This window comes from Rhinoderma darwinii (genome assembly GCF_050947455.1).
Source record: "Rhinoderma darwinii isolate aRhiDar2 chromosome 5 unlocalized genomic scaffold, aRhiDar2.hap1 SUPER_5_unloc_7, whole genome shotgun sequence".
In the NCBI taxonomy this organism is placed as follows: domain Eukaryota; kingdom Metazoa; phylum Chordata; class Amphibia; order Anura; family Rhinodermatidae; genus Rhinoderma; species Rhinoderma darwinii.
This window is the reverse complement of record NW_027461820.1, coordinates 763,059-786,896: the sequence shown is the minus strand read 5'-3', so window position 1 is coordinate 786,896 and position 23,838 is coordinate 763,059. Positions and strand designations below refer to the sequence as shown.

The window sequence follows — 23,838 nt, the reverse complement described above, 5'->3', positions numbered from 1 at the left end:
CGGCCGCCAGGCTGTCTTTTTTTTGCACAGCTAGTTGCCTCCAGGAGGCCACAAGAGGGAGACAAGGGACTGCAAAATGGAAAATAGGCATCCACCAACTTTACAGACAACTTCTCCTTGCTCCTACAACCTCCATCCTTGCACAGTTTGTTATTCTTCTAGGTAACATAGTAACAAATCCAAATTGCTGCTCTCTTTGTAGGCAAGCAAGGCTTTGTTGCAACTGCAATTCTTACTTCTTCTTGAAATGTAGGGACGACAGTACATTCCATCACATCCATCTAGTGTACACAGGTAGGTCCATTGTGGCGGGCAGGCGAGCGGGCGGGCTGCTTTATTGGCTGTTTGCTGTTCCCCTACTCCACTCCACTATTTGACTGTTGTGCTGCATCAATCAATCAATCAATCAATCAATCAATCAATCAATCAATCAATCAATCAATCAATCAATCAATCAGTGGCTGGCTCAGGTGCAGCTCTTTAACTTACCTAAAAGGGAGGGCGGAGAGAAGACAAGGAAGGTGAATGAGGTGTTCCAATGTGAAATGCCGGAAACACAGAAACACAGACGACACACAACAAGAGGTGGCAATCTATTCATTAATTGCATTTAATCAATGAGCTCATTATCACTCATGCATTGTCCAACAGGTGTTGAAATAATGGGATTAAAAGGGGAGATCCCTTCAGAAAGACAGAAACAATAGCAAAGACAAAAAACACTTTTGGAATCTGCTTTTAGTCAACACATAAGGAAAGGGTGCACCGGTCCTGGAAATACTGCAATACCAGGTCAATGCGTGGAGTGGACAGAGCAAGCTCTATTTCCATCTCCCTGTTCTAAAAATCCATTTAATATATGGTCCCCAGATAGGGGACGTATCAGATATTAAACTGATAAGAACAGATACTACACTTGATCTTAGCCAAAAGGCCGAGAAGCGATAACCCGAACGGGCCGCGCGTTGCCCGAGCCTGCCCGATACTGCTGTTCAGCCCTTGCAGCGATTCAGCCTACTTCTAGGCAATTCCATGGGGCCCTGCAGGCTCACACACTCACAGCTACACGGGAGGTGAATAAAGGCCGGAGAGGAAGCCAGACAGGATTTGCTTCTTTTGCTTGCACCACAATGCAGTGCTGAAAGAGGAGGAATCTACATAAAAACGCCTTCCTGGCAACGCCCAAATGCCCTGCTGCCATGCAGATAAACACTGGCAGCGGCAGCAAGTGCATGCCCACAGCCACCCCTTGTTCCTTCACACCTTGTATCAGCTGTAATCCAGTCCAGTCCAGTGCTGCCTGCTGAGCAGCACTGACCAACACTGCCTGGGCCCAGGCTTTTATCTCTGAGGCCCCATTATGATGTCAGAAAGCTGGCTCTGGAATCCTGAGGGCTCCACTATGACACGTGCAAAGTTCCGTCTGAACTTTATATAAGACGGTGAGGCTCAGTCAGTCACTCAGTGTTGCCTGAGAGGGCAACACTGCAACAGCCGGCCGCCAGGCTGTCTTTTTTTTGCACAGCTAGTTGCCTCCAGGAGGCCACAAGAGGGAGACAAGGGACTGCAAAATGGAAAATAGGCATCCACCAACTTTACAGACAACTTCTCCTTGCTCCTACAACCTCCATCCTTGCACAGTTTGTTATTCTTCTAGGTAACATAGTAACAAATCCAAATTGCTGCTCTCTTTGTAGGCAAGCAAGGCTTTGTTGCAACTGCAATTCTTACTTCTTCTTGAAATGTAGGGACGACAGTACATTCCATCACATCCATCTAGTGTACACAGGTAGGTCCATTGTGGCGGGCAGGCGAGCGGGCGGGCTGCTTTATTGGCTGTTTGCTGTTCCCCTACTCCACTCCACTATTTGACTGTTGTGCTGCATCAATCAATCAATCAATCAATCAATCAATCAATCAATCAATCAATCAATCAATCAGTGGCTGGCTCAGGTGCAGCTCTTTAACTTACCTAAAAGGGAGGGCGGAGAGAAGACAAGGAAGGTGAATGAGGTGTTCCAATGTGAAATGCCGGAAACACAGAAACACAGACGACACACAACAAGAGGTGGCAATCTATTCATTAATTGCATTTAATCAATGAGCTCATTATCACTCATGCATTGTCCAACAGGTGTTGAAATAATGGGATTAAAAGGGGAGATCCCTTCAGAAAGACAGAAACAATAGCAAAGACAAAAAACACTTTTGGAATCTGCTTTTAGTCAACACATAAGGAAAGGGTGCACCGGTCCTGGAAATACTGCAATACCAGGTCAATGCGTGGAGTGGACAGAGCAAGCTCTATTTCCATCTCGACAGAGCAAGCTCTATTTCCATCTCCCTGTTCTAAAAATCCATTTAATATATGGTCCCCAGATAGGGGACGTATCAGATATTAAACTGATAAGAACAGATACTACACTTGATCTTAGCCAAAAGGCCGAGAAGCGATAACCCGAACGGGCCGCGCGTTGCCCGAGCCTGCCCGATACTGCTGTTCAGCCCTTGCAGCGATTCAGCCTACTTCTAGGCAATTCCATGGGGCCCTGCAGGCTCACACACTCACAGCTACACGGGAGGTGAATAAAGGCCGGAGAGGAAGCCAGACAGGATTTGCTTCTTTTGCTTGCACCACAATGCAGTGCTGAAAGAGGAGGAATCTACATAAAAACGCCTTCCTGGCAACGCCCAAATGCCCTGCTGCCATGCAGATAAACACTGGCAGCGGCAGCAAGTGCATGCCCACAGCCACCCCTTGTTCCTTCACACCTTGTATCAGCTGTAATCCAGTCCAGTCCAGTGCTGCCTGCTGAGCAGCACTGACCAACACTGCCTGGGCCCAGGCTTTTATCTCTGAGGCCCCATTATGATGTCAGAAAGCTGGCTCTGGAATCCTGAGGGCTCCACTATGACACGTGCAAAGTTCCGTCTGAACTTTATATAAGACGGTGAGGCTCAGTCAGTCACTCAGTGTTGCCTGAGAGGGCAACACTGCAACAGCCGGCCGCCAGGCTGTCTTTTTTTTGCACAGCTAGTTGCCTCCAGGAGGCCACAAGAGGGAGACAAGGGACTGCAAAATGGAAAATAGGCATCCACCAACTTTACAGACAACTTCTCCTTGCTCCTACAACCTCCATCCTTGCACAGTTTGTTATTCTTCTAGGTAACATAGTAACAAATCCAAATTGCTGCTCTCTTTGTAGGCAAGCAAGGCTTTGTTGCAACTGCAATTCTTACTTCTTCTTGAAATGTAGGGACGACAGTACATTCCATCACATCCATCTAGTGTACACAGGTAGGTCCATTGTGGCGGGCAGGCGAGCGGGCGGGCTGCTTTATTGGCTGTTTGCTGTTCCCCTACTCCACTCCACTATTTGACTGTTGTGCTGCATCAATCAATCAATCAATCAATCAATCAATCAATCAATCAATCAATCAGTGGCTGGCTCAGGTGCAGCTCTTTAACTTACCTAAAAGGGAGGGCGGAGAGAAGACAAGGAAGGTGAATGAGGTGTTCCAATGTGAAATGCCGGAAACACAGAAACACAGACGACACACAACAAGAGGTGGCAATCTATTCATTAATTGCATTTAATCAATGAGCTCATTATCACTCATGCATTGTCCAACAGGTGTTGAAATAATGGGATTAAAAGGGGAGATCCCTTCAGAAAGACAGAAACAATAGCAAAGACAAAAAACACTTTTGGAATCTGCTTTTAGTCAACACATAAGGAAAGGGTGCACCGGTCCTGGAAATACTGCAATACCAGGTCAATGCGTGGAGTGGACAGAGCAAGCTCTATTTCCATCTCCCTGTTCTAAAAATCCATTTAATATATGGTCCCCAGATAGGGGACGTATCAGATATTAAACTGATAAGAACAGATACTACACTTGATCTTAGCCAAAAGGCCGAGAAGCGATAACCCGAACGGGCCGCGCGTTGCCCGAGCCTGCCCGATACTGCTGTTCAGCCCTTGCAGCGATTCAGCCTACTTCTAGGCAATTCCATGGGGCCCTGCAGGCTCACACACTCACAGCTACACGGGAGGTGAATAAAGGCCGGAGAGGAAGCCAGACAGGATTTGCTTCTTTTGCTTGCACCACAATGCAGTGCTGAAAGAGGAGGAATCTACATAAAAACGCCTTCCTGGCAACGCCCAAATGCCCTGCTGCCATGCAGATAAACACTGGCAGCGGCAGCAAGTGCATGCCCACAGCCACCCCTTGTTCCTTCACACCTTGTATCAGCTGTAATCCAGTCCAGTCCAGTGCTGCCTGCTGAGCAGCACTGACCAACACTGCCTGGGCCCAGGCTTTTATCTCTGAGGCCCCATTATGATGTCAGAAAGCTGGCTCTGGAATCCTGAGGGCTCCACTATGACACGTGCAAAGTTCCGTCTGAACTTTATATAAGACGGTGAGGCTCAGTCAGTCACTCAGTGTTGCCTGAGAGGGCAACACTGCAACAGCCGGCCGCCAGGCTGTCTTTTTTTTGCACAGCTAGTTGCCTCCAGGAGGCCACAAGAGGGAGACAAGGGACTGCAAAATGGAAAATAGGCATCCACCAACTTTACAGACAACTTCTCCTTGCTCCTACAACCTCCATCCTTGCACAGTTTGTTATTCTTCTAGGTAACATAGTAACAAATCCAAATTGCTGCTCTCTTTGTAGGCAAGCAAGGCTTTGTTGCAACTGCAATTCTTACTTCTTCTTGAAATGTAGGGACGACAGTACATTCCATCACATCCATCTAGTGTACACAGGTAGGTCCATTGTGGCGGGCAGGCGAGCGGGCGGGCTGCTTTATTGGCTGTTTGCTGTTCCCCTACTCCACTCCACTATTTGACTGTTGTGCTGCATCAATCAATCAATCAATCAATCAATCAATCAATCAATCAATCAATCAATCAGTGGCTGGCTCAGGTGCAGCTCTTTAACTTACCTAAAAGGGAGGGCGGAGAGAAGACAAGGAAGGTGAATGAGGTGTTCCAATGTGAAATGCCGGAAACACAGAAACACAGACGACACACAACAAGAGGTGGCAATCTATTCATTAATTGCATTTAATCAATGAGCTCATTATCACTCATGCATTGTCCAACAGGTGTTGAAATAATGGGATTAAAAGGGGAGATCCCTTCAGAAAGACAGAAACAATAGCAAAGACAAAAAACACTTTTGGAATCTGCTTTTAGTCAACACATAAGGAAAGGGTGCACCGGTCCTGGAAATACTGCAATACCAGGTCAATGCGTGGAGTGGACAGAGCAAGCTCTATTTCCATCTCCCTGTTCTAAAAATCCATTTAATATATGGTCCCCAGATAGGGGACGTATCAGATATTAAACTGATAAGAACAGATACTACACTTGATCTTAGCCAAAAGGCCGAGAAGCGATAACCCGAACGGGCCGCGCGTTGCCCGAGCCTGCCCGATACTGCTGTTCAGCCCTTGCAGCGATTCAGCCTACTTCTAGGCAATTCCATGGGGCCCTGCAGGCTCACACACTCACAGCTACACGGGAGGTGAATAAAGGCCGGAGAGGAAGCCAGACAGGATTTGCTTCTTTTGCTTGCACCACAATGCAGTGCTGAAAGAGGAGGAATCTACATAAAAACGCCTTCCTGGCAACGCCCAAATGCCCTGCTGCCATGCAGATAAACACTGGCAGCGGCAGCAAGTGCATGCCCACAGCCACCCCTTGTTCCTTCACACCTTGTATCAGCTGTAATCCAGTCCAGTCCAGTGCTGCCTGCTGAGCAGCACTGACCAACACTGCCTGGGCCCAGGCTTTTATCTCTGAGGCCCCATTATGATGTCAGAAAGCTGGCTCTGGAATCCTGAGGGCTCCACTATGACACGTGCAAAGTTCCGTCTGAACTTTATATAAGACGGTGAGGCTCAGTCAGTCACTCAGTGTTGCCTGAGAGGGCAACACTGCAACAGCCGGCCGCCAGGCTGTCTTTTTTTTGCACAGCTAGTTGCCTCCAGGAGGCCACAAGAGGGAGACAAGGGACTGCAAAATGGAAAATAGGCATCCACCAACTTTACAGACAACTTCTCCTTGCTCCTACAACCTCCATCCTTGCACAGTTTGTTATTCTTCTAGGTAACATAGTAACAAATCCAAATTGCTGCTCTCTTTGTAGGCAAGCAAGGCTTTGTTGCAACTGCAATTCTTACTTCTTCTTGAAATGTAGGGACGACAGTACATTCCATCACATCCATCTAGTGTACACAGGTAGGTCCATTGTGGCGGGCAGGCGAGCGGGCGGGCTGCTTTATTGGCTGTTTGCTGTTCCCCTACTCCACTCCACTATTTGACTGTTGTGCTGCATCAATCAATCAATCAATCAATCAATCAATCAATCAATCAATCAATCAATCAATCAATCAATCAATCAATCAGTGGCTGGCTCAGGTGCAGCTCTTTAACTTACCTAAAAGGGAGGGCGGAGAGAAGACAAGGAAGGTGAATGAGGTGTTCCAATGTGAAATGCCGGAAACACAGAAACAGAGACGACACACAACAAGAGGTGGCAATCTATTCATTAATTGCATTTAATCAATGAGCTCATTATCACTCATGCATTGTCCAACAGGTGTTGAAATAATGGGATTAAAAGGGGAGATCCCTTCAGAAAGACAGAAACAATAGCAAAGACAAAAAACACTTTTGGAATCTGCTTTTAGTCAACACATAAGGAAAGGGTGCACCGGTCCTGGAAATACTGCAATACCAGGTCAATGCGTGGAGTGGACAGAGCAAGCTCTATTTCCATCTCCCTGTTCTAAAAATCCATTTAATATATGGTCCCCAGATAGGGGACGTATCAGATATTAAACTGATAAGAACAGATACTACACTTGATCTTAGCCAAAAGGCCGAGAAGCGATAACCCGAACGGGCCGCGCGTTGCCCGAGCCTGCCCGATACTGCTGTTCAGCCCTTGCAGCGATTCAGCCTACTTCTAGGCAATTCCATGGGGCCCTGCAGGCTCACACACTCACAGCTACACGGGAGGTGAATAAAGGCCGGAGAGGAAGCCAGACAGGATTTGCTTCTTTTGCTTGCACCACAATGCAGTGCTGAAAGAGGAGGAATCTACATAAAAACGCCTTCCTGGCAACGCCCAAATGCCCTGCTGCCATGCAGATAAACACTGGCAGCGGCAGCAAGTGCATGCCCACAGCCACCCCTTGTTCCTTCACACCTTGTATCAGCTGTAATCCAGTCCAGTCCAGTGCTGCCTGCTGAGCAGCACTGACCAACACTGCCTGGGCCCAGGCTTTTATCTCTGAGGCCCCATTATGATGTCAGAAAGCTGGCTCTGGAATCCTGAGGGCTCCACTATGACACGTGCAAAGTTCCGTCTGAACTTTATATAAGACGGTGAGGCTCAGTCAGTCACTCAGTGTTGCCTGAGAGGGCAACACTGCAACAGCCGGCCGCCAGGCTGTCTTTTTTTTGCACAGCTAGTTGCCTCCAGGAGGCCACAAGAGGGAGACAAGGGACTGCAAAATGGAAAATAGGCATCCACCAACTTTACAGACAACTTCTCCTTGCTCCTACAACCTCCATCCTTGCACAGTTTGTTATTCTTCTAGGTAACATAGTAACAAATCCAAATTGCTGCTCTCTTTGTAGGCAAGCAAGGCTTTGTTGCAACTGCAATTCTTACTTCTTCTTGAAATGTAGGGACGACAGTACATTCCATCACATCCATCTAGTGTACACAGGTAGGTCCATTGTGGCGGGCAGGCGAGCGGGCGGGCTGCTTTATTGGCTGTTTGCTGTTCCCCTACTCCACTCCACTATTTGACTGTTGTGCTGCATCAATCAATCAATCAATCAATCAATCAATCAATCAATCAATCAATCAATCAAGTGGCTGGCTCAGGTGCAGCTCTTTAACTTACCTAAAAGGGAGGGCGGAGAGAAGACAAGGAAGGTGAATGAGGTGTTCCAATGTGAAATGCCGGAAACACAGAAACACAGACGACACACAACAAGAGGTGGCAATCTATTCATTAATTGCATTTAATCAATGAGCTCATTATCACTCATGCATTGTCCAACAGGTGTTGAAATAATGGGATTAAAAGGGGAGATCCCTTCAGAAAGACAGAAACAATAGCAAAGACAAAAAACACTTTTGGAATCTGCTTTTAGTCAACACATAAGGAAAGGGTGCACCGGTCCTGGAAATACTGCAATACCAGGTCAATGCGTGGAGTGGACAGAGCAAGCTCTATTTCCATCTCCCTGTTCTAAAAATCCATTTAATATATGGTCCCCAGATAGGGGACGTATCAGATATTAAACTGATAAGAACAGATACTACACTTGATCTTAGCCAAAAGGCCGAGAAGCGATAACCCGAACGGGCCGCGCGTTGCCCGAGCCTGCCCGATACTGCTGTTCAGCCCTTGCAGCGATTCAGCCTACTTCTAGGCAATTCCATGGGGCCCTGCAGGCTCACACACTCACAGCTACACGGGAGGTGAATAAAGGCCGGAGAGGAAGCCAGACAGGATTTGCTTCTTTTGCTTGCACCACAATGCAGTGCTGAAAGAGGAGGAATCTACATAAAAACGCCTTCCTGGCAACGCCCAAATGCCCTGCTGCCATGCAGATAAACACTGGCAGCGGCAGCAAGTGCATGCCCACAGCCACCCCTTGTTCCTTCACACCTTGTATCAGCTGTAATCCAGTCCAGTCCAGTGCTGCCTGCTGAGCAGCACTGACCAACACTGCCTGGGCCCAGGCTTTTATCTCTGAGGCCCCATTATGATGTCAGAAAGCTGGCTCTGGAATCCTGAGGGCTCCACTATGACACGTGCAAAGTTCCGTCTGAACTTTATATAAGACGGTGAGGCTCAGTCAGTCACTCAGTGTTGCCTGAGAGGGCAACACTGCAACAGCCGGCCGCCAGGCTGTCTTTTTTTTGCACAGCTAGTTGCCTCCAGGAGGCCACAAGAGGGAGACAAGGGACTGCAAAATGGAAAATAGGCATCCACCAACTTTACAGACAACTTCTCCTTGCTCCTACAACCTCCATCCTTGCACAGTTTGTTATTCTTCTAGGTAACATAGTAACAAATCCAAATTGCTGCTCTCTTTGTAGGCAAGCAAGGCTTTGTTGCAACTGCAATTCTTACTTCTTCTTGAAATGTAGGGACGACAGTACATTCCATCACATCCATCTAGTGTACACAGGTAGGTCCATTGTGGCGGGCAGGCGAGCGGGCGGGCTGCTTTATTGGCTGTTTGCTGTTCCCCTACTCCACTCCACTATTTGACTGTTGTGCTGCATCAATCAATCAATCAATCAATCAATCAATCAATCAATCAATCAATCAGTGGCTGGCTCAGGTGCAGCTCTTTAACTTACCTAAAAGGGAGGGCGGAGAGAAGACAAGGAAGGTGAATGAGGTGTTCCAATGTGAAATGCCGGAAACACAGAAACACAGACGACACACAACAAGAGGTGGCAATCTATTCATTAATTGCATTTAATCAATGAGCTCATTATCACTCATGCATTGTCCAACAGGTGTTGAAATAATGGGATTAAAAGGGGAGATCCCTTCAGAAAGACAGAAACAATAGCAAAGACAAAAAACACTTTTGGAATCTGCTTTTAGTCAACACATAAGGAAAGGGTGCACCGGTCCTGGAAATACTGCAATACCAGGTCAATGCGTGGAGTGGACAGAGCAAGCTCTATTTCCATCTCCCTGTTCTAAAAATCCATTTAATATATGGTCCCCAGATAGGGGACGTATCAGATATTAAACTGATAAGAACAGATACTACACTTGATCTTAGCCAAAAGGCCGAGAAGCGATAACCCGAACGGGCCGCGCGTTGCCCGAGCCTGCCCGATACTGCTGTTCAGCCCTTGCAGCGATTCAGCCTACTTCTAGGCAATTCCATGGGGCCCTGCAGGCTCACACACTCACAGCTACACGGGAGGTGAATAAAGGCCGGAGAGGAAGCCAGACAGGATTTGCTTCTTTTGCTTGCACCACAATGCAGTGCTGAAAGAGGAGGAATCTACATAAAAACGCCTTCCTGGCAACGCCCAAATGCCCTGCTGCCATGCAGATAAACACTGGCAGCGGCAGCAAGTGCATGCCCACAGCCACCCCTTGTTCCTTCACACCTTGTATCAGCTGTAATCCAGTCCAGTCCAGTGCTGCCTGCTGAGCAGCACTGACCAACACTGCCTGGGCCCAGGCTTTTATCTCTGAGGCCCCATTATGATGTCAGAAAGCTGGCTCTGGAATCCTGAGGGCTCCACTATGACACGTGCAAAGTTCCGTCTGAACTTTATATAAGACGGTGAGGCTCAGTCAGTCACTGAGTGTTGCCTGAGAGGGCAACACTGCAACAGCCGGCCGCCAGGCTGTCTTTTTTTTGCACAGCTAGTTGCCTCCAGGAGGCCACAAGAGGGAGACAAGGGACTGCAAAATGGAAAATAGGCATCCACCAACTTTACAGACAACTTCTCCTTGCTCCTACAACCTCCATCCTTGCACAGTTTGTTATTCTTCTAGGTAACATAGTAACAAATCCAAATTGCTGCTCTCTTTGTAGGCAAGCAAGGCTTTGTTGCAACTGCAATTCTTACTTCTTCTTGAAATGTAGGGACGACAGTACATTCCATCACATCCATCTAGTGTACACAGGTAGGTCCATTGTGGCGGGCAGGCGAGCGGGCGGGCTGCTTTATTGGCTGTTTGCTGTTCCCCTACTCCACTCCACTATTTGACTGTTGTGCTGCATCAATCAATCAATCAATCAATCAATCAATCAATCAATCAATCAATCAATCAATCAATCAATCAATCAGTGGCTGGCTCAGGTGCAGCTCTTTAACTTACCTAAAAGGGAGGGCGGAGAGAAGACAAGGAAGGTGAATGAGGTGTTCCAATGTGAAATGCCGGAAACACAGAAACACAGACGACACACAACAAGAGGTGGCAATCTATTCATTAATTGCATTTAATCAATGAGCTCATTATCACTCATGCATTGTCCAACAGGTGTTGAAATAATGGGATTAAAAGGGGAGATCCCTTCAGAAAGACAGAAACAATAGCAAAGACAAAAAACACTTTTGGAATCTGCTTTTAGTCAACACATAAGGAAAGGGTGCACCGGTCCTGGAAATACTGCAATACCAGGTCAATGCGTGGAGTGGACAGAGCAAGCTCTATTTCCATCTCCCTGTTCTAAAAATCCATTTAATATATGGTCCCCAGATAGGGGACGTATCAGATATTAAACTGATAAGAACAGATACTACACTTGATCTTAGCCAAAAGGCCGAGAAGCGATAACCCGAACGGGCCGCGCGTTGCCCGAGCCTGCCCGATACTGCTGTTCAGCCCTTGCAGCGATTCAGCCTACTTCTAGGCAATTCCATGGGGCCCTGCAGGCTCACACACTCACAGCTACACGGGAGGTGAATAAAGGCCGGAGAGGAAGCCAGACAGGATTTGCTTCTTTTGCTTGCACCACAATGCAGTGCTGAAAGAGGAGGAATCTACATAAAAACGCCTTCCTGGCAACGCCCAAATGCCCTGCTGCCATGCAGATAAACACTGGCAGCGGCAGCAAGTGCATGCCCACAGCCACCCCTTGTTCCTTCACACCTTGTATCAGCTGTAATCCAGTCCAGTCCAGTGCTGCCTGCTGAGCAGCACTGACCAACACTGCCTGGGCCCAGGCTTTTATCTCTGAGGCCCCATTATGATGTCAGAAAGCTGGCTCTGGAATCCTGAGGGCTCCACTATGACACGTGCAAAGTTCCGTCTGAACTTTATATAAGACGGTGAGGCTCAGTCAGTCACTCAGTGTTGCCTGAGAGGGCAACACTGCAACAGCCGGCCGCCAGGCTGTCTTTTTTTTGCACAGCTAGTTGCCTCCAGGAGGCCACAAGAGGGAGACAAGGGACTGCAAAATGGAAAATAGGCATCCACCAACTTTACAGACAACTTCTCCTTGCTCCTACAACCTCCATCCTTGCACAGTTTGTTATTCTTCTAGGTAACATAGTAACAAATCCAAATTGCTGCTCTCTTTGTAGGCAAGCAAGGCTTTGTTGCAACTGCAATTCTTACTTCTTCTTGAAATGTAGGGACGACAGTACATTCCATCACATCCATCTAGTGTACACAGGTAGGTCCATTGTGGCGGGCAGGCGAGCGGGCGGGCTGCTTTATTGGCTGTTTGCTGTTCCCCTACTCCACTCCACTATTTGACTGTTGTGCTGCATCAATCAATCAATCAATCAATCAATCAATCAATCAATCAATCAATCAGTGGCTGGCTCAGGTGCAGCTCTTTAACTTACCTAAAAGGGAGGGCGGAGAGAAGACAAGGAAGGTGAATGAGGTGTTCCAATGTGAAATGCCGGAAACACAGAAACACAGACGACACACAACAAGAGGTGGCAATCTATTCATTAATTGCATTTAATCAATGAGCTCATTATCACTCATGCATTGTCCAACAGGTGTTGAAATAATGGGATTAAAAGGGGAGATCCCTTCAGAAAGACAGAAACAATAGCAAAGACAAAAAACACTTTTGGAATCTGCTTTTAGTCAACACATAAGGAAAGGGTGCACCGGTCCTGGAAATACTGCAATACCAGGTCAATGCGTGGAGTGGACAGAGCAAGCTCTATTTCCATCTCCCTGTTCTAAAAATCCATTTAATATATGGTCCCCAGATAGGGGACGTATCAGATATTAAACTGATAAGAACAGATACTACACTTGATCTTAGCCAAAAGGCCGAGAAGCGATAACCCGAACGGGCCGCGCGTTGCCCGAGCCTGCCCGATACTGCTGTTCAGCCCTTGCAGCGATTCAGCCTACTTCTAGGCAATTCCATGGGGCCCTGCAGGCTCACACACTCACAGCTACACGGGAGGTGAATAAAGGCCGGAGAGGAAGCCAGACAGGATTTGCTTCTTTTGCTTGCACCACAATGCAGTGCTGAAAGAGGAGGAATCTACATAAAAACGCCTTCCTGGCAACGCCCAAATGCCCTGCTGCCATGCAGATAAACACTGGCAGCGGCAGCAAGTGCATGCCCACAGCCACCCCTTGTTCCTTCACACCTTGTATCAGCTGTAATCCAGTCCAGTCCAGTGCTGCCTGCTGAGCAGCACTGACCAACACTGCCTGGGCCCAGGCTTTTATCTCTGAGGCCCCATTATGATGTCAGAAAGCTGGCTCTGGAATCCTGAGGGCTCCACTATGACACGTGCAAAGTTCCGTCTGAACTTTATATAAGACGGTGAGGCTCAGTCAGTCACTCAGTGTTGCCTGAGAGGGCAACACTGCAACAGCCGGCCGCCAGGCTGTCTTTTTTTTGCACAGCTAGTTGCCTCCAGGAGGCCACAAGAGGGAGACAAGGGACTGCAAAATGGAAAATAGGCATCCACCAACTTTACAGACAACTTCTCCTTGCTCCTACAACCTCCATCCTTGCACAGTTTGTTATTCTTCTAGGTAACATAGTAACAAATCCAAATTGCTGCTCTCTTTGTAGGCAAGCAAGGCTTTGTTGCAACTGCAATTCTTACTTCTTCTTGAAATGTAGGGACGACAGTACATTCCATCACATCCATCTAGTGTACACAGGTAGGTCCATTGTGGCGGGCAGGCGAGCGGGCGGGCTGCTTTATTGGCTGTTTGCTGTTCCCCTACTCCACTCCACTATTTGACTGTTGTGCTGCATCAATCAATCAATCAATCAATCAATCAATCAATCAATCAATCAATCAATCAATCAGTGGCTGGCTCAGGTGCAGCTCTTTAACTTACCTAAAAGGGAGGGCGGAGAGAAGACAAGGAAGGTGAATGAGGTGTTCCAATGTGAAATGCCGGAAACACAGAAACACAGACGACACACAACAAGAGGTGGCAATCTATTCATTAATTGCATTTAATCAATGAGCTCATTATCACTCATGCATTGTCCAACAGGTGTTGAAATAATGGGATTAAAAGGGGAGATCCCTTCAGAAAGACAGAAACAATAGCAAAGACAAAAAACACTTTTGGAATCTGCTTTTAGTCAACACATAAGGAAAGGGTGCACCGGTCCTGGAAATACTGCAATACCAGGTCAATGCGTGGAGTGGACAGAGCAAGCTCTATTTCCATCTCCCTGTTCTAAAAATCCATTTAATATATGGTCCCCAGATAGGGGACGTATCAGATATTAAACTGATAAGAACAGATACTACACTTGATCTTAGCCAAAAGGCCGAGAAGCGATAACCCGAACGGGCCGCGCGTTGCCCGAGCCTGCCCGATACTGCTGTTCAGCCCTTGCAGCGATTCAGCCTACTTCTAGGCAATTCCATGGGGCCCTGCAGGCTCACACACTCACAGCTACACGGGAGGTGAATAAAGGCCGGAGAGGAAGCCAGACAGGATTTGCTTCTTTTGCTTGCACCACAATGCAGTGCTGAAAGAGGAGGAATCTACATAAAAACGCCTTCCTGGCAACGCCCAAATGCCCTGCTGCCATGCAGATAAACACTGGCAGCGGCAGCAAGTGCATGCCCACAGCCACCCCTTGTTCCTTCACACCTTGTATCAGCTGTAATCCAGTCCAGTCCAGTGCTGCCTGCTGAGCAGCACTGACCAACACTGCCTGGGCCCAGGCTTTTATCTCTGAGGCCCCATTATGATGTCAGAAAGCTGGCTCTGGAATCCTGAGGGCTCCACTATGACACGTGCAAAGTTCCGTCTGAACATTATATAAGACGGTGAGGCTCAGTCAGTCACTCAGTGTTGCCTGAGAGGGCAACACTGCAACAGCCGGCCGCCAGGCTGTCTTTTTTTTGCACAGCTAGTTGCCTCCAGGAGGCCACAAGAGGGAGACAAGGGACTGCAAAATGGAAAATAGGCATCCACCAACTTTACAGACAACTTCTCCTTGCTCCTACAACCTCCATCCTTGCACAGTTTGTTATTCTTCTAGGTAACATAGTAACAAATCCAAATTGCTGCTCTCTTTGTAGGCAAGCAAGGCTTTGTTGCAACTGCAATTCTTACTTCTTCTTGAAATGTAGGGACGACAGTACATTCCATCACATCCATCTAGTGTACACAGGTAGGTCCATTGTGGCGGGCAGGCGAGCGGGCGGGCTGCTTTATTGGCTGTTTGCTGTTCCCCTACTCCACTCCACTATTTGACTGTTGTGCTGCATCAATCAATCAATCAATCAATCAATCAATCAATCAATCAATCAGTGGCTGGCTCAGGTGCAGCTCTTTAACTTACCTAAAAGGGAGGGCGGAGAGAAGACAAGGAAGGTGAATGAGGTGTTCCAATGTGAAATGCCGGAAACACAGAAACACAGACGACACACAACAAGAGGTGGCAATCTATTCATTAATTGCATTTAATCAATGAGCTCATTATCACTCATGCATTGTCCAACAGGTGTTGAAATAATGGGATTAAAAGGGGAGATCCCTTCAGAAAGACAGAAACAATAGCAAAGACAAAAAACACTTTTGGAATCTGCTTTTAGTCAACACATAAGGAAAGGGTGCACCGGTCCTGGAAATACTGCAATACCAGGTCAATGCGTGGAGTGGACAGAGCAAGCTCTATTTCCATCTCCCTGTTCTAAAAATCCATTTAATATATGGTCCCCAGATAGGGGACGTATCAGATATTAAACTGATAAGAACAGATACTACACTTGATCTTAGCCAAAAGGCCGAGAAGCGATAACCCGAACGGGCCGCGCGTTGCCCGAGCCTGCCCGATACTGCTGTTCAGCCCTTGCAGCGATTCAGCCTACTTCTAGGCAATTCCATGGGGCCCTGCAGGCTCACACACTCACAGCTACACGGGAGGTGAATAAAGGCCGGAGAGGAAGCCAGACAGGATTTGCTTCTTTTGCTTGCACCACAATGCAGTGCTGAAAGAGGAGGAATCTACATAAAAACGCCTTCCTGGCAACGCCCAAATGCCCTGCTGCCATGCAGATAAACACTGGCAGCGGCAGCAAATGCATGCCCACAGCCACCCCTTGTTCCTTCACACCTTGTATCAGCTGTAATCCAGTCCAGTCCAGTGCTGCCTGCTGAGCAGCACTGACCAACACTGCCTGGGCCCAGGCTTTTATCTCTGAGGCCCCATTATGATGTCAGAAAGCTGGCTCTGGAATCCTGAGGGCTCCACTATGACACGTGCAAAGTTCCGTCTGAACTTTATATAAGACGGTGAGGCTCAGTCAGTCACTCAGTGTTGCCTGAGAGGGCAACACTGCAACAGCCGGCCGCCAGGCTGTCTTTTTTTTGCACAGCTAGTTGCCTCCAGGAGGCCACAAGAGGGAGACAAGGGACTGCAAAATGGAAAATAGGCATCCACCAACTTTACAGACAACTTCTCCTTGCTCCTACAACCTCCATCCTTGCACAGTTTGTTATTCTTCTAGGTAACATAGTAACAAATCCAAATTGCTGCTCTCTTTGTAGGCAAGCAAGGCTTTGTTGCAACTGCAATTCTTACTTCTTCTTGAAATGTAGGGACGACAGTACATTCCATCACATCCATCTAGTGTACACAGGTAGGTCCATTGTGGCGGGCAGGCGAGCGGGCGGGCTGCTTTATTGGCTGTTTGCTGTTCCCCTACTCCACTCCACTATTTGACTGTTGTGCTGCATCAATCAATCAATCAATCAATCAATCAATCAATCAATCAATCAATCAATCAATCAATCAGTGGCTGGCTCAGGTGCAGCTCTTTAACTTACCTAAAAGGGAGGGCGGAGAGAAGACAAGGAAGGTGAATGAGGTGTTCCAATGTGAAATGCCGGAAACACAGAAACACAGACGACACACAACAAGAGGTGGCAATCTATTCATTAATTGCATTTAATCAATGAGCTCATTATCACTCATGCATTGTCCAACAGGTGTTGAAATAATGGGATTAAAAGGGGAGATCCCTTCAGAAAGACAGAAACAATAGCAAAGACAAAAAACACTTTTGGAATCTGCTTTTAGTCAACACATAAGGAAAGGGTGCACCGGTCCTGGAAATACTGCAATACCAGGTCAATGCGTGGAGTGGACAGAGCAAGCTCTATTTCCATCTCCCTGTTCTAAAAATCCATTTAATATATGGTCCCCAGATAGGGGACGTATCAGATATTAAACTGATAAGAACAGATACTACACTTGATCTTAGCCAAAAGGCCGAGAAGCGATAACCCGAACGGGCCGCGCGTTGCCCGAGCCTGCCCGATACTGCTGTTCAGCCCTTGCAGCGATTCAGCCTACTTCTAGGCAATTCCATGGGGCCCTGCAGGCTCACACACTCACAGCTACACGGGAGGTGAATAAAGGCCGGAGAGGAAGCCAGACAGGATTTGCTTCTTTTGCTTGCACCACAATGCAGTGCTGAAAGAGGAGGAATCTACATAAAAACGCCTTCCTGGCAACGCCCAAATGCCCTGCTGCCATGCAGATAAACACTGGCAGCGGCAGCAAGTGCATGCCCACAGCCACCCCTTGTTCCTTCACACCTTGTATCAGCTGTAATCCAGTCCAGTCCAGTGCTGCCTGCTGAGCAGCACTGACCAACACTGCCTGGGCCCAGGCTTTTATCTCTGAGGCCCCATTATGATGTCAGAAAGCTGGCTCTGGAATCCTGAGGGCTCCACTATGACACGTGCAAAGTTCCGTCTGAACTTTATATAAGACGGTGAGGCTCAGTCAGTCACTCAGTGTTGCCTGAGAGGGCAACACTGCAACAGCCGGCCGCCAGGCTGTCTTTTTTTTGCACAGCTAGTTGCCTCCAGGAGGCCACAAGAGGGAGACAAGGGACTGCAAAATGGAAAATAGGCATCCACCAACTTTACAGACAACTTCTCCTTGCTCCTACAACCTCCATCCTTGCACAGTTTGTTATTCTTCTAGGTAACATAGTAACAAATCCAAATTGCTGCTCTCTTTGTAGGCAAGCAAGGCTTTGTTGCAACTGCAATTCTTACTTCTTCTTGAAATGTAGGGACGACAGTACATTCCATCACATCCATCTAGTGTACACAGGTAGGTCCATTGTGGCGGGCAGGCGAGCGGGCGGGCTGCTTTATTGGCTGTTTGCTGTTCCCCTACTCCACTCCACTATTTGACTGTTGTGCTGCATCAATCAATCAATCAATCAATCAATCAATCAATCAATCAATCAATCAATCAATCAGTGGCTGGCTCAGGTGCAGCTCTTTAACTTACCTAAAAGGGAGGGCGGAGAGAAGACAAGGAAGGTGAATGAGGTGTTCCAATGTGAAATGCCGGAAACACAGAAACACAGACGACACACAACAAGAGGTGGCAATCTATTCATTAATTGCATTTAATCAATGAGCTCATTATCACTCATGCATTGTCCAACAGGTGTTGAAATAATGGGATTAAAAGGGGAGATCCCTTCAGAAAGACAGAAACAATAGCAAAGACAAAAAACACTTTTGGAATCTGCTTTTAGTCAACACATAAGGAAAGGGTGCACCGGTCCTGGAAATACTGCAATACCAGGTCAATGCGTGGAGTGGACAGAGCAAGCTCTATTTCCATCTCCCTGTTCTAAAAATCCATTTAATATATGGTCCCCAGATAGGGGACGTATCAGATATTAAACTGATAAGAACAGATACTACACTTGATCTTAGCCAAAAGGCCGAGAAGCGATAACCCGAACGGGCCGCGCGTTGCCCGAGCCTGCCCGATACTGCTGTTCAGCCCTTGCAGCGATTCAGCCTACTTCTAGGCAATTCCATGGGGCCCTGCAGGCTCACACACTCACAGCTACACGGGAGGTGAATAAAGGCCGGAGAGGAAGCCAGACAGGATTTGCTTCTTTTGCTTGCACCACAATGCAGTGCTGAAAGAGGAGGAATCTACATAAAAACGCCTTCCTGGCAACGCCCAAATGCCATGCTGCCATGCAGATAAACACTGGCAGCGGCAGCAAGTGCATGCCCACAGCCACCCCTTGTTCCTTCACACCTTGTATCAGCTGTAATCCAGTCCAGTCCAGTGCTGCCTGCTGAGCAGCACTGACCAACACTGCCTGGGCCCAGGCTTTTATCTCTGAGGCCCCATTATGATGTCAGAAAGCTGGCTCTGGAATCCTGAGGGCTCCACTATGACACGTGCAAAGTTCCGTCTGAACTTTATATAAGACGGTGAGGCTCAGTCAGTCACTCAGTGTTGCCTGAGAGGGCAACACTGCAACAGCCGGCCGCCAGGCTGTCTTTTTTTTGCACAGCTAGTTGCCTCCAGGAGGCCACAAGAGGGAGACAAGGGACTGCAAAATGGAAAATAGGCATCCACCAACTTTACAGACAACTTCTCCTTGCTCCTACAACCTCCATCCTTGCACAGTTTGTTATTCTTCTAGGTAACATAGTAACAAATCCAAATTGCTGCTCTCTTTGTAGGCAAGCAAGGCTTTGTTGCAACTGCAATTCTTACTTCTTCTTGAAATGTAGGGACGACAGTACATTCCATCACATCCATCTAGTGTACACAGGTAGGTCCATTGTGGCGGGCAGGCGAGCGGGCGGGCTGCTTTATTGGCTGTTTGCTGTTCCCCTACTCCACTCCACTATTTGACTGTTGTGCTGCATCAATCAATCAATCAATCAATCAATCAATCAATCAATCAGTGGCTGGCTCAGGTGCAGCTCTTTAACTTACCTAAAAGGGAGGGCGGAGAGAAGACAAGGAAGGTGAATGAGGTGTTCCAATGTGAAATGCCGGAAACACAGAAACACAGACGACACACAACAAGAGGTGGCAATCTATTCATTAATTGCATTTAATCAATGAGCTCATTATCACTCATGCATTGTCCAACAGGTGTTGAAATAATGGGATTAAAAGGGGAGATCCCTTCAGAAAGACAGAAACAATAGCAAAGACAAAAAACACTTTTGGAATCTGCTTTTAGTCAACACATAAGGAAAGGGTGCACCGGTCCTGGAAATACTGCAATACCAGGTCAATGCGGGGAGTGGACAGAGCAAGCTCTATTTCCATCTCCCTGTTCTAAAAATCCATTTAATATATGGTCCCCAGATAGGGGACGTATCAGATATTAAACTGATAAGAACAGATACTACACTTGATCTTAGCCAAAAGGCCGAGAAGCGATAACCCGAACGGGCCGCGCGTTGCCCGAGCCTGCCCGATACTGCTGTTCAGCCCTTGCAGCGATTCAGCCTACTTCTAGGCAATTCCATGGGGCCCTGCAGGCTCACACACTCACAGCTACACGGGAGGTGAATAAAGGCCGGAGAGGAAGCCAGACAGGATTTGCTTCTTTTGCTTGCACCACAATGCAGTGCTGAAAGAGGAGGAATCTACATAAAAACGCCTTCCTGGCAACGCCCAAATGCCCTGCTGCCATGCAGATAAACACTGGCAGCGGCAGCAAGTGCATGCCCACAGCCACCCCTTGTTCCTTCACACCTTGTATCAGCTGTAATCCAGTCCAGTCCAGTGCTGCCTGCTGAGCAGCACTGACCAACACTGCCTGGGCCCAGGCTTTTATCTCTGAGGCCCCATTATGATGTCAGAAAGCTGGCTCTGGAATCCTGAGGGCTCCACTATGACACGTGCAAAGTTCCGTCTGAACTTTATATAAGACGGTGAGGCTCAGTCAGTCACTCAGTGTTGCCTGAGAGGGCAACACTGCAACAGCCGGCCGCCAGGCTGTCTTTTTTTTGCACAGCTAGTTGCCTCCAGGAGGCCACAAGAGGGAGACAAGGGACTGCAAAATGGAAAATAGGCATCCACCAACTTTACAGACAACTTCTCCTTGCTCCTACAACCTCCATCCTTGCACAGTTTGTTATTCTTCTAGGTAACATAGTAACAAATCCAAATTGCTGCTCTCTTTGTAGGCAAGCAAGGCTTTGTTGCAACTGCAATTCTTACTTCTTCTTGAAATGTAGGGACGACAGTACATTCCATTACATCCATCTAGTGTACACAGGTAGGTCCATTGTGGCGGGCAGGTGAGCGGGCGGGCTGCTTTATTGGCTGTTTGCTGTTCCCCTACTCCACTCCACTATTTGACTGTTGTGCTGCATCAATCAATCAATCAATCAATCAATCAATCAATCAATCAGTGGCTGGCTCAGGTGCAGCTCTTTAACTTACCTAAAAGGGAGGGCGGAGAGAAGACAAGGAAGGTGAATGAGGAGTTCCAATGTGAAATGCCGGAAACACAGAAACACAGACGACACACAACAAGAGGTGGCAATCTATTCATTAATTGCATTTAATCAATGAGCTCATTATCACTCATGCATTGTCCAACAGGTGTTGAAATAATGGGATTAAAAGGGGAGATCCCTTCAGAAAGACAGAAACAATAGCAAAGACAAAAAACACTTTTGGAATCTGCTTTTAGTCAACACATAAGGAAAGGGTGCACCGGTCCTGGAAATACTGCAATACCAGGTCAATGCGTGGAGTGGACAGAGCAAGCTCTATTTCCATCTCCCTGTTCTAAAAATCCATTTAATATATGGTCCCCAGATAGGGGACGTATCAGATATTAAACTGATAAGAACAGATACTACACTTGATCTTAGCCAAAAGGCCGAGAAGCGATAACCCGAACGGGCCGCGCGTTGCCCGAGCCTGCCCGATACTGCTGTTCAGCCCTTGCAGCGATTCAGCCTACTTCTAGGCAATTCCATGGGGCCCTGCAGGCTCACACACTCACAGCTACACGGGAGGTGAATAAAGGCCGGAGAGGAAGCCAGACAGGATTTGCTTCTTTTGCTTGCACCACAATGCAGTGCTGAAAGAGGAGGAATCTACATAAAAACGCCTTCCTGGCAACGCCCAAATGCCCTGCTGCCATGCAGATAAACACTGGCAGCGGCAGCAAGTGCATGCCCACAGCCACCCCTTGTTCCTTCACACCTTGTATCAGCTGTAATCCAGTCCAGTCCAGTGCTGCCTGCTGAGCAGCACTGACCAACACTGCCTGGGCCCAGGCTTTTATCTCTGAGGCCCCATTATGATGTCAGAAAGCTGGCTCTGGAATCCTGAGGGCTCCACTATGACACGTGCAAAGTTCCGTCTGAACTTTATATAAGACGGTGAGGCTCAGTCAGTCACTCAGTGTTGCCTGAGAGGGCAACACTGCAACAGCCGGCCGCCAGGCTGTCTTTTTTTTGCACAGCTAGTTGCCTCCAGGAGGCCACAAGAGGGAGACAAGGGACTGCAAAATGGAAAATAGGCATCCACCAACTTTACAGACAACTTCTCCTTGCTCCTACAACCTCCATCCTTGCACAGTTTGTTATTCTTCTAGGTAACATAGTAACAAATCCAAATTGCTGCTCTCTTTGTAGGCAAGCAAGGCTTTGTTGCAACTGCAATTCTTACTTCTTCTTGAAATGTAGGGACGACAGTACATTCCATCACATCCATCTAGTGTACACAGGTAGGTCCATTGTGGCGGGCAGGCGAGCGGGCGGGCTGCTTTATTGGCTGTTTGCTGTTCCCCTACTCCACTCCACTATTTGACTGTTGTGCTGCATCAATCAATCAATCAATCAATCAATCAATCAATCAATCAATCAGTGGCTGGCTCAGGTGCAGCTCTTTAACTTACCTAAAAGGGAGGGCGGAGAGAAGACAAGGAAGGTGAATGAGGTGTTCCAATGTGAAATGCCGGAAACACAGAAACACAGACGACACACAACAAGAGGTGGCAATCTATTCATTAATTGCATTTAATCAATGAGCTCATTATCACTCATGCATTGTCCAACAGGTGTTGAAATAATGGGATTAAAAGGGGAGATCCCTTCAGAAAGACAGAAACAATAGCAAAGACAAAAAACACTTTTGGAATCTGCTTTTAGTCAACACATAAGGAAAGGGTGCACCGGTCCTGGAAATACTGCAATACCAGGTCAATGCGGGGAGTGGACAGAGCAAGCTCTATTTCCATCTCCCTGTTCTAAAAATCCATTTAATATATGGTCCCCAGATAGGGGACGTATCAGATATTAAACTGATAAGAACAGATACTACACTTGATCTTAGCCAAAAGGCCGAGAAGCCATAACCCGAACGGGCCGCGCGTTGCCCGAGCCTGCCCGATACTGCTGTTCAGCCCTTGCAGCGATTCAGCCTACTTCTAGGCAATTCCATGGGGCCCTGCAGGCTCACACACTCACAGCTACACGGGAGGTGAATAAAGGCCGGAGAGGAAGCCAGACAGGATTTGCTTCTTTTGCTTGCACCACAATGCAGTGCTGAAAGAGGAGGAATCTACATAAAAACGCCTTCCTGGCAACGCCCAAATGCCCTGCTGCCATGCAGATAAACACTGGCAGCGGCAGCAAGTGCATGCCCACAGCCACCCCTTGTTCCTTCACACCTTGTATCAGCTGTAATCCAGTCCAGTCCAGTGCTGCCTGCTGAGCAGCACTGACCAACACTGCCTGGGCCCAGGCTTTTATCTCTGAGGCCCCATTATGATGTCAGAAAGCTGGCTCTGGAATCCTGAGGGCTCCACTATGACACGTGCAAAGTTCCGTCTGAACTTTATATAAGACGGTGAGGCTCAGTCAGTCACTCAGTGTTGCCTGAGAGGGCAACACTGCAACAGCCGGCCGCCAGGCTGTCTTTTTTTTGCACAGCTAGTTGCCTCCAGGAGGCCACAAGAGGGAGACAAGGGACTGCAAAATGGAAAATAGGCATCCACCAACTTTACAGACAACTTCTCCTTGCTCCTAC

The 23,838-nt window shown here is 47.8% G+C and overlaps 15 non-coding genes and 1 pseudogene across 15 annotated transcripts; all 16 read right to left on the bottom strand.

Moving 5' to 3' along the window:
* Positions 1-755: 755 nt before the first annotated feature.
* LOC142697122 (U2 spliceosomal RNA) lies at positions 756-946 on the bottom strand. The gene has a single exon (XR_012864947.1). It is a non-coding gene; the product is annotated as a U2 spliceosomal RNA (small nuclear RNA).
* Positions 947-2,238: 1,292 nt separating this feature from the next.
* Positions 2,239-2,455, bottom strand: LOC142696614 (U2 spliceosomal RNA; annotated as a pseudogene).
* A 1,284-nt stretch (positions 2,456-3,739) lies between these two features.
* Positions 3,740-3,930, bottom strand: LOC142697120 (U2 spliceosomal RNA). The gene has a single exon (XR_012864945.1). It is a non-coding gene; the product is annotated as a U2 spliceosomal RNA (small nuclear RNA).
* Positions 3,931-5,218: 1,288 nt separating this feature from the next.
* On the bottom strand, positions 5,219-5,409 carry LOC142697119 (U2 spliceosomal RNA). Its single transcript, XR_012864944.1, has one exon. It is a non-coding gene; the product is annotated as a U2 spliceosomal RNA (small nuclear RNA).
* Positions 5,410-6,717: 1,308 nt separating this feature from the next.
* On the bottom strand, positions 6,718-6,908 carry LOC142697117 (U2 spliceosomal RNA). The gene has a single exon (XR_012864943.1). It is a non-coding gene; the product is annotated as a U2 spliceosomal RNA (small nuclear RNA).
* Positions 6,909-8,197: 1,289 nt separating this feature from the next.
* LOC142697116 (U2 spliceosomal RNA) lies at positions 8,198-8,388 on the bottom strand. The gene has a single exon (XR_012864942.1). It is a non-coding gene; the product is annotated as a U2 spliceosomal RNA (small nuclear RNA).
* Positions 8,389-9,672: 1,284 nt separating this feature from the next.
* LOC142697115 (U2 spliceosomal RNA) lies at positions 9,673-9,863 on the bottom strand. The gene has a single exon (XR_012864941.1). It is a non-coding gene; the product is annotated as a U2 spliceosomal RNA (small nuclear RNA).
* Positions 9,864-11,167: 1,304 nt separating this feature from the next.
* On the bottom strand, positions 11,168-11,358 carry LOC142697114 (U2 spliceosomal RNA). The gene has a single exon (XR_012864940.1). It is a non-coding gene; the product is annotated as a U2 spliceosomal RNA (small nuclear RNA).
* Positions 11,359-12,642: 1,284 nt separating this feature from the next.
* Positions 12,643-12,833, bottom strand: LOC142697113 (U2 spliceosomal RNA). The gene has a single exon (XR_012864939.1). It is a non-coding gene; the product is annotated as a U2 spliceosomal RNA (small nuclear RNA).
* Positions 12,834-14,125: 1,292 nt separating this feature from the next.
* On the bottom strand, positions 14,126-14,316 carry LOC142697112 (U2 spliceosomal RNA). Its single transcript, XR_012864938.1, has one exon. It is a non-coding gene; the product is annotated as a U2 spliceosomal RNA (small nuclear RNA).
* Positions 14,317-15,596: 1,280 nt separating this feature from the next.
* Positions 15,597-15,787, bottom strand: LOC142697111 (U2 spliceosomal RNA). The gene has a single exon (XR_012864937.1). It is a non-coding gene; the product is annotated as a U2 spliceosomal RNA (small nuclear RNA).
* Positions 15,788-17,083: 1,296 nt separating this feature from the next.
* On the bottom strand, positions 17,084-17,274 carry LOC142697110 (U2 spliceosomal RNA). Its single transcript, XR_012864936.1, has one exon. It is a non-coding gene; the product is annotated as a U2 spliceosomal RNA (small nuclear RNA).
* Positions 17,275-18,566: 1,292 nt separating this feature from the next.
* On the bottom strand, positions 18,567-18,757 carry LOC142697108 (U2 spliceosomal RNA). Its single transcript, XR_012864934.1, has one exon. It is a non-coding gene; the product is annotated as a U2 spliceosomal RNA (small nuclear RNA).
* Positions 18,758-20,033: 1,276 nt separating this feature from the next.
* Positions 20,034-20,224, bottom strand: LOC142696562 (U2 spliceosomal RNA). Its single transcript, XR_012864446.1, has one exon. It is a non-coding gene; the product is annotated as a U2 spliceosomal RNA (small nuclear RNA).
* Positions 20,225-21,500: 1,276 nt separating this feature from the next.
* Positions 21,501-21,691, bottom strand: LOC142697106 (U2 spliceosomal RNA). Its single transcript, XR_012864933.1, has one exon. It is a non-coding gene; the product is annotated as a U2 spliceosomal RNA (small nuclear RNA).
* Positions 21,692-22,971: 1,280 nt separating this feature from the next.
* On the bottom strand, positions 22,972-23,162 carry LOC142696589 (U2 spliceosomal RNA). Its single transcript, XR_012864470.1, has one exon. It is a non-coding gene; the product is annotated as a U2 spliceosomal RNA (small nuclear RNA).
* Positions 23,163-23,838: the final 676 nt, after the last annotated feature.